Genomic DNA, 10,000 nt, shown 5'->3' with positions numbered 1-10,000 from the left:
GGGAATAATTGCAATCAATATATATATTTATGCCCAGTGTGTCGTGATCTTCTCTGTTGGAATTCGGTCCGTCTGCTGGAGAGTTTATCCGAGTCTCTCTCTCTCTTTCTTTTTCCGTTTCCCTGAAGATCAACATCTTTCGTGGTTAGAATGGATACTTCAGAGTACCATTCAGAAATGTTGTCATAGAGTAGATGTTTCGGAGGTTGTCTGTATTCGCATCCCAGGTTGACATCATTTCTAGCTGCAGACTAGTAATTAGTATCTAAGATTTGCTCTTATTCTGTAGGGATCGATAGTCTCAGAGTTTAACTATTTCCCGCCGTGTTGCCAATGCTCCACGGAGTATGGTTAGGAATTCAATAACTATTCACAATCACTGCTCACGCTGTGGGTTTGCTCTGTCTAAACTATTCACAATCACTGCTCACGCTGTGGGTTTGCTCTGTCTAAACTATTCACAATCACTGCTCACGCTGTGGGTTTGCTCTGTCTAAACTATTCACAATCACTGCTCACGCTGTGGGTTTGCTCTGTCTAAACTATTCACAATCACTGCTCACGCTGTGGGTTTGCTCTGTCTAAACTATTCACAATCACTGCTCACGCTGTGGGTTTGCTCTGTCTAAACTATTCACAATCACTGCTCACGCTGTGGGTTTGCTCTGTCTAAACTATTCACAATCACAGCTCACGCTGTGGGTTTGCTCTGTCTAAACTCAAACCTGTGCCACCTCAGCTTACACTGAGGTACTCGTGGTCTGAAGAGGATTTCCTCAGCAGGGGGGTTTATTCGTAACATTAGAAAAGGCGGGTCTATGACGCCTGATCATATCTGTGCTCATGGGCTCAGGCCGCTGACTTAGTTAAACTTTAAAGGGAATTACAATTCTCTCACATTAAAGGTTTAACATAGCATTACATCATTTCACAAATAGTTTCATCTTTACTCATTCATTTTATACACGAATTAGATGCAAACCTCATAATGGAGGCTCCTGTATAAACAGAGTTATGGTAATGTGGCTGTATTGTCTTTCATGAGGTCACAAACATGAAACAAAACGGACCGGGTCGTAGCTGGCTTATCCACCGACCGTTTACACATTCTCCAAAACATGGACATTGTTCAGTTCTCAAGTTCTGTGATGTAGAAGAAACTCTCTCTCTCTCTCTCTCTCGCTCTACTGCACGGCCAGGGGGAGAGTCTCCTCCAGGAATTTACGACCTGAGATAACAGAACCTGGGCGTAGGAGAGAGTTTGAGAGAGAGGGGGATGCCACGATCTACACCCAGAAAGGACCACGTCACGATTAGCCCCAGTAACCAGACAGACAGCAGCGAAAACTAATAACTCCACTCCCTCTCTCTCTCCTCTTCCTCTCTCTCTCCTCTTCCTCTCTCTCTCTCTCCTCCTCCTCTCTTCCCCAGTGTTGAGGAGGTGAATGGGACTCACCTGGTATGCAGGACCAGCCCCAGTAACCAGACAGACAGCAGCGAAAACTAATAACTCTCTCTTTCTCTTCTCTCCTCCTCTCTTCCCCAGTGTTGAGGAGGTGAATGGGACTCACCTGGTGTGCAGGACCAGCCCCAGTAACCAGACAGACAGCAGCGAAAACTAATAACTCCACTCCCTCTCTCTCTCCTCTTCCTCTCTCTCTCTCTCCTCCTCCTCTCTTCCCCAGTGTTGAGGAGGTGAATGGGACTCACCTGGTGTGCAGGACCAGCCCCAGTAACCAGACAGCAGAGCTGACCGTGAGGGTGTTGTTTGGGAAGGCAGAGAGGAGCGTACCTGGGCAGGTGTTTCACTACATGGAGGACCCTGTCATCACCGCAGCATCGCCTGCTGAGAGCTTCTATGAGTGAGGAACACTTCCTTTAGTATTCTGGTTACCGATGGTTTGTACCACTCCATCTTCAACAAACAGTAGCAATATATGATAAGTGCTAAAAAATATATATATACAATTATACATTTTTAAAAAACGATTAAAAGAATGAATGATAATGTTTTTTCTCATCAATATTTTCAGTAAAGCAATAAGTGTGATGCTGTTTAACTAGGGGTGGGCGTAGTATAAAGGTGAGTGGGCGTAACCTGGACGTGGTGCAACAGCCAATGATCTCTGTGCGGTTGGAGCACATGGTGGAGAACACGCTGGTCATGAGAAGGAGGAGAAACGCCAGACTGCTGGCCAACAACAACCCGCTAGTCTTCAACAGCACCGTGTCAAAGGTAAAGCCCACGTTGGAACATGTATGTCACATCAGATGTTATTGGTCACATGGTTAGCAGATGTTATTGGTCCATACACATGGTTAGCAGATGCTATTGGTCACATACACATGGTTAGCAGATGTTATTGGTCACATGGTTAGCAGATGCTATTGGTCACATACACATGGTTAGCAGATGTTATTGGTCACATGGTTAGCAGATGTTATTGGTCACATGGTTAGCAGATGTTATTGGTCACATGGTTAGCAGATGTTATTGGTCACATGGTTAGCAGATGTTATTGGTCACATGGTTAGCAGATGTTATTGGTCACATGGTTAGCAGATGTTATTGGTCACATGGTTAGCAGGTGTTATTGGTCACATGGTTAGCAGGTGTTATTGGTCACATGGTTAGCAGATGTTATTGGTCACATGGTTAGCAGATGTTATTGGTCACATACACATGTTTAGCAGATGTTATTGGTCACATGGTTAGCAAATGTTATTGGTCACATGGTTAGCAGATGTTATTGGTCACATGGTTAGCAGATGTTATTGGTCACATGGTTAGCAGATGTTATTGGTCACATGGTTAGCAGATGTTATTGGTCCATACACATGGTTAGCAGATGTTATTGGTCCATACACATGGTTAGCAGATGCTATTGGTCACATACACATGTTTAGCAGATGTTATTGGTCCATACACATGGTTAGCAGATGTTATTGGTCCATACACATGGTTAGCAGATGTTATTGGTCACATGGTTAGCAGGTGTTATTGGTCACATAGACGTGTTTAGCAGATGTTATTGCGGGCGTAGCGAAATGTTTGTTAAATTCAAATTCAATTCAAAAGGGGCTTCATTTTCATGGGAATCGTGTTGCTAAATGCAAGTGATTTAAACAATCAGAAATGAACAGTAAACATTAAACTGTTTGAAATAATCCTGTTACTGTGTAGTATTTAAATATGATGGATCACCATTTCTTTATTTAACTAGGCAAGTCAGTTAAGAAGAAATTCTTATTTACAATGACGGCCTACCGGGGAACAGTGGGTAATATAAGCGATAACCAAAAGTATACAGTTTTCAGAAAGCCCAAGATCTACAAAATACTAGTAATGTGGATCTGCTTAGTCCAAAGTGACAAAAAAATGACATTTTACTTTTGCCACTGCTTATATGTACATTCCAACAGTTTATACAACAACTACACAGCAGTAGGAAAAACAGATTTTTACCTTGTCAGCTCGGAGGATTCCATCTAGTAACCTTTCAGTTATTAGTCCAACGCTCTAACCACTAGACTACCTGCCGCCCCTCCACTCTAACCACTAGACTACCTGCCGCCCCTACACTCTAACCACTAGGCTACCTGCTGCCCCTCCAATCTAACCACTAGGCTACCTGCCTCCCCTCCACTCTAACCACTAGGCTACCTGCCGCCCCTCCACTCTAACCACTAGACTACCTGCCGCCCCTACACTCTAACCACTAGGCTACCTGCTGCCCCTCCAATCTAACCACTAGGCTACCTGCCGCCCCTCCACTCTAACCACTAGGCTACCTGCCGCCCCTCCACTCTAACCACTAGGCTACCTGCCGCCCCTACACTCTAACCACTAGGCTACCTGCCTCCTCTACACTCTAACCACTAGGCTACCTGCCGTCCCTACACTCTAACCACTAGGCTACCTGCCGCCCCTACACTCTAACCACTAGGCTACCTGCCACCCCTCCACTCTAACCACTAGACTACCTGCCGCCCCTCCACTCTAACCACTAGACTACCTGCCGCCCCTCCACTCTAACCACTAGACTACCTGCCACCCCTCCACTCTAACCACTAGGCTACCTGCCTCCCCTCCACTCTAACCACTATGCTACCTGCCTCCCCTCCACTCTAACCACTATGCTACCTGCCGCCCCTCCACTCTAACCACTAGACTACCTGCCACCCCTCCACTCTAACCACTAGACTACCTGCCACCCCTCCACTCTAACCACTAGACTACCTGCCGCCCCTCCACTCTAACCACTAGACTACCTGCCGCCCCTCCACTCTAACCACTAGACTACCTGCCTCCTCTACACTCTAACCACTAGACTACCTGTCACCTCTACACTCTAACCACTAGACTACCTGTCACCTCTACACTCTAACCACTAGACTACCTGCCGCCCCTCCACTCTAACCACTAGGCTACCTGCCACCCCTCCACTCTAACCACTAGGCTACCTGCCGCCCCTCCACTCTAAGCACTAGACTACCTGCCTCCCCTCCACTCTAACCACTAGACTACCTGCCTCCCCTCCACTCTAACCACTAGGCTACCTGCCACCCCTCCACTCTAACCACTAGACTACCTGCCGTCCCTACACTCTAACAACTAGACTACCTGCCACCCCTCCACTCTAACCACTAGGCTACCTGCCGCCCCTCCACTCTAACCACTAGGCTACCTGCCGCCCTCCACTCTAACCACTAGGCTACCTGCCGCCCCCCACTCTAACCACTAGGCTACCTGCCTCCCCTCCACTCTAACCACTAGGCTACCTGCCGCCCCTACACTCTAACCACTAGGCTACCTGCCTCCCCTCCACTCTAACCACTAGACTACCTGCCTCCCCTCCACTCTAACCACTAGGCTACCTGCCGCCCCTACACTCTAACCACTAGACTACCTGTCACCTCTACACTCTAACCACTAGGCTACCTGCCGCCCCTCCACTCTAACCACTAGACTACCTGCCGTCCCTACACTCTAACAACTAGACTACCTGCCGCCCCTCCACTCTAACCACTAGGCTACCTGCCGCCCCTCCACTCTAACCACTAGGCTACCTGCCGCCCCTCCACTCTAACCACTAGGCTACCTGCCGCCCCTCCACTCTAACCACTAGACTACCTGCCGCCCCTCCACTCTAACCACTAGGCTACCTGCCGCCCCTACACTCTAACCACTAGGCTACCTGCCGCCCTACACTCTAACCACTAGGCTACCTGCCGCCCCTCCACTCTAACCACTAGGCTACCTGCCTCCTCTACACTCTAACCACTAGGCTACCTGCCGCCCCTCCACTCTAACCACTAGGCTACCTGCCGCCCCTCCACTCTAACCACTAGGCTACCTGCCTCCCCTCCACTCTAACCACTAGACTACCTGCCGCCCCTCCACTCTAACCACTAGGCTACCTGCCTCCTCTACACTCTAACCACTAGGCTACCTGCCTCCCCTCCACTCTAACCACTAGGCTACCTGCCGCCCCTCCACTCTAACCACTAGGCTACCTGCCTCCTCTACACTCTAACCACTAGGCTACCTGCCGCCCCTCCACTCTAACCACTAGGCTACCTGCCGCCCCTCCACTCTAACCACTAGGCTACCTGCCTCCTCTACACTCTAACCACTAGACTACCTGCCTCCCCTCCACTCTAACCACTAGACTACCTGCCACCCCTCCACTCTAACCACTAGACTACCTGCCACCCCTCCACTCTAACAACTAGACTACCTGCCGCCCCTCCACTCTAACCACTAGGCTACCTGCCGCCCCTACACTCTAACCACTAGGCTACCTGCCTCCTCTACACTCTAACCACTAGGCTACCTGCCGCCCCTACACTCTAACCACTAGGCTACCTGCCGCCCCTACACTCTAACCACTAGGCTACCTGCCGCCCCTACACTCTAACCACTAGGCTACCTGCCGCCCCTACACTCTAACCACTAGGCTACCTGCCGCCCCTACACTCTAACCACTAGGCTACCTGCCTCCCCTACACTCTAACCACTAGGCTACCTGCCGCCCCTCCACTCTAACCACTAGGCTACCTGCCGCCCCTCCACTCTAACCACTAGGCTACCTGCCTCCTCTACACTCTAACCACTAGGCTACCTGCCGTCCCTACACTCTAACCACTAGACTACCTGCCGTCCATACACTCTAACCACTAGGCTACCTGCCACCCCTCCACTCTAACCACTAAGCTACCTGCCACCCCTCCACTCTAACCACTAGGCTACCTGCCACCCCTCCACTCTAACCACTAGACTACCTGCCGCCCCTACACTCTAACCACTAGACTACCTGCCGCCCCTCCACTCTAACCACTAGGCTACCTGCCGCCCCTACACTCTAACCACTAGACTACCTGCCGCCCCTCCACTCTAACCACTAGGCTACCTGCCACCCCTCCACTCTAACCACTAGACTACCTGCCGCCCCTACACTCTAACCACTAGACTACCTGCCACCCCTCCACTCTAACCACTAGGCTACCTGCCACCCCTCCACTCTAACCACTAGACTACCTGCCGCCCCTACACTCTAACCACTAGACTACCTGCCGCCCCTCCACTCTAACCACTAGGCTACCTGCCGCCCTCCACTCTAACCACTAGGCTACCTGCCGCCCCTCCACTCTAACCACTAGGCTACCTGCCTCCCCTCCACTCTAACCACTAGGCTACCTGCCGCCCCTCCACTCTAACCACTAGGCTACCTGCCGCCCCTACACTCTAACCACTAGGCTACCTGCCACCCCTCCACTCTAACCACTAGACTACCTGCCGCCCCTCCACTCTAACCACTAGGCTACCTGCCTCCTCTACACTCTAACCACTAGGCTACCTGCCGCCCCTCCACTCTAACCACTAGGCTACCTGCCGCCCCTCCACTCTAACCACTAGGCTACCTGCCTCCTCTACACTCTAACCACTAGGCTACCTGCCTCCTCTACACTCTAACCACTAGACTACCTGCCTCCCCTCCACTCTAACCACTAGACTACCTGCCACCCCTCCACTCTAACCACTAGACTACCTGCCACCCCTCCACTCTAACAACTAGACTACCTGCCGCCCCTCCACTCTAACCACTAGGCTACCTGCCGCCCCTCCACTCTAACCACTAGGCTACCTGCCGCCCCTCCACTCTAACCACTAGACTACCTGCCTCCTCTACACTCTAACCACTAGACTACCTGCCTCCCCTCCACTCTAACAACTAGACTACCTGCCACCCCTCCACTCTAACCACTAGGCTACCTGCCACCCCTACACTCTAACCACTAGGCTACCTGCCTCCTCTACACTCTAACCACTAGACTACCTGCCTCCCCTCCACTCTAACAACTAGACTACCTGCCACCCCTCCACTCTAACCACTAGGCTACCTGCCACCCCTCCACTCTAACCACTAGACTACCTGCCGCCCCTCCACTCTAACCACTAGTCTACCTGCCACCCCTCCACTCTAACCACTAGGCTACCTGCCGTCCCTACACTCTAACCACTAGACTACCTGCCGCCCCTCCACTCTAACCACTAGGCTACCTGCCGCCCCTACACTCTAACCACTAGGCTACCTGCCACCCCTCCACTCTAACCACTAGACTACCTGCCTCCTCTACACTCTAACCACTAGACTACCTGCCGCCCCTCCACTCTAACCACTAGGCTACCTGCCTCCCCTCCACTCTAACCACTAGGCTACCTGCCTCCCCTACACTCTAACCACTAGACTACCTGCCGCCCCTCCACTCTAACCACTAGGCTACCTGCCTCCTCTACACTCTAACCACTAGGCTACCTGCCGTCCCTACACTCTAACCACTAGACTACCTGCCTCCTCTACACTCTAACCACTAGGCTACCTGCCGTCCCTACACTCTAACCACTAGATTACCTGCCACCCCTCCACTCTAACCACTAGTCTACCTGCCGCCCCTACACTCTAACCACTAGACTACCTGCCTCCTCTACACTCTAACCACTAGACTACCTGCCTCCTCTACACTCTAACCACTAGGCTACCTGCCGTCCCTACACTCTAACCACTAGACTACCTGCCTCCTCTACACTCTAACCACTAGACTACCTGCCACCCCTCCACTCTAACCACTAGACTACCTGCCTCCTCTACACTCTAACCACTAGGCTACCTGCCTCCCCTACACTCTAACCACTAGGCTACCTGCCACCCCTACACTCTAACCACTAGACTACCTGCCACCCCTACACTCTAACCACTAGACTACCTGCCTCCTCTACACTCTAACCACTAGGCTACCTGCCGTCCCTACACTCTAACCACTAGGCTACCTGCCTCCTCTACACTCTAACCACTAGGCTACCTGCCTCCTCTACACTCTAACCACTAAGCTACCTGCCGCCCCTACACTCTAACCACTAGACTACCTGCCTCCTCTACACTCTAACCACTAGACTACCTGCCTCCTCTACACTCTAACCACTAGACTACCTGCCTCCTCTACACTCTAACCACTAGACTACCTGCCTCCTCTACACTCTAACCACTAGACTACCTGTCACCTCTACACTCTAACCACTAGACTACCTGCCACCCCTCCACTCTAACCACTAGACTACCTGCCACCCCTCCACTCTAACCACTAGGCTACCTGCCTCCTCTACACTCTAACCACTAGGCTACCTGCCTCCTCTACACTCTAACCACTAGGCTACCTGCCTCCTCTACACTCTAACCACTAGACTACCTGCCACCCCTACACTCTAACCACTAGACTACCTGCCGCCCCTCCACTCTAACCACTAGGCTACCTGCCTCCTCTACACTCTAACCACTAGGCTACCTGCCGTCCCTCCACTCTAACCACTAGACTACCTGCCGCCCCTCCACTCTAACCACTAGACTACCTGCCTCCTCTACACTCTAACCACTAGGCTACCTGCCGTCCCTCCACTCTAACCACTAGACTACCTGCCGCCCCTCCACTCTAACCACTAGACTACCTGCCTCCTCTACACTCTAACCACTAGGCTACCTGCCACCCCTCCACTCTAACCACTAGGCTACCTGCCTCCTCTACAGTCTAACCACTAGACTACCTGCCACCCCTCCACTCTAACCACTAGACTACCTGCCTCCTCTACACTCTAACCACTAGACTACCTGCCTCCTCTACACTCTAACCACTAGACTACCTGCCTCCTCTACACTCTAACCACTAGGCTACCTGCCTCCTCTACACTCTAACCACTAGGCTACCTGCCTCCTCTACACTCTAACCACTAGGCTACCTGCCTCCTCTACACTCTAACCACTAGGCTACCTGCCTCCTCTACACTCTAACCACTAGACTACCTGCCACCCCTACACTCTAACCACTAGACTACCTGCCGCCCCTCCACTCTAACCACTAGGCTACCTGCCTCCTCTACACTCTAACCACTAGGCTACCTGCCGTCCCTCCACTCTAACCACTAGACTACCTGCCGCCCCTCCACTCTAACCACTAGACTACCTGCCTCCTCTACACTCTAACCACTAGGCTACCTGCCGTCCCTCCACTCTAACCACTAGACTACCTGCCGCCCCTCCACTCTAACCACTAGACTACCTGCCTCCTCTACACTCTAACCACTAGGCTACCTGCCGCCCCTCCACTCTAACCACTAGACTACCTGCCTCCCCTCCACTCTAACCACTAGGCTACCTGCCGCCCCTCCACTCTAACCACTAGGCTACCTGCCGTCCCTCCACTCTAACCACTAGACTACCTGCCTCCTCTACACTCTAACCACTAGGCTACCTGCCGCCCCTCCACTCTAACCACTAGGCTACCTGCCTCCTCTACACTCTAACCACTAGGCTACCTGCCGCCCCTCCACTCTAACCACTAGGCTACCTGCCTCCTCTACACTCTAACCACTAGGCTACCTGCCGCCCCTCCACTCTAACCACTAGACTACCTGCCGCCTCTACACTCTAACCACTAGACTACCTGC

The 10,000-nt window shown here is 51.9% G+C and overlaps 1 pseudogene; it reads left to right on the top strand.

Annotated features, from left to right (window-relative positions):
- Positions 1–10,000, top strand: part of LOC106591113 (plexin-B1-like) — a 91,780-nt pseudogene that overhangs the window by 35,435 nt on the left and 46,345 nt on the right.

Source organism: Salmo salar, unplaced genomic scaffold, assembly GCF_905237065.1.
Source record: "Salmo salar unplaced genomic scaffold, Ssal_v3.1, whole genome shotgun sequence".
In the NCBI taxonomy this organism is placed as follows: Eukaryota; Metazoa; Chordata; class Actinopteri; order Salmoniformes; family Salmonidae; genus Salmo; species Salmo salar.
This window is presented reverse-complemented; position numbering and strand designations above follow the sequence as displayed.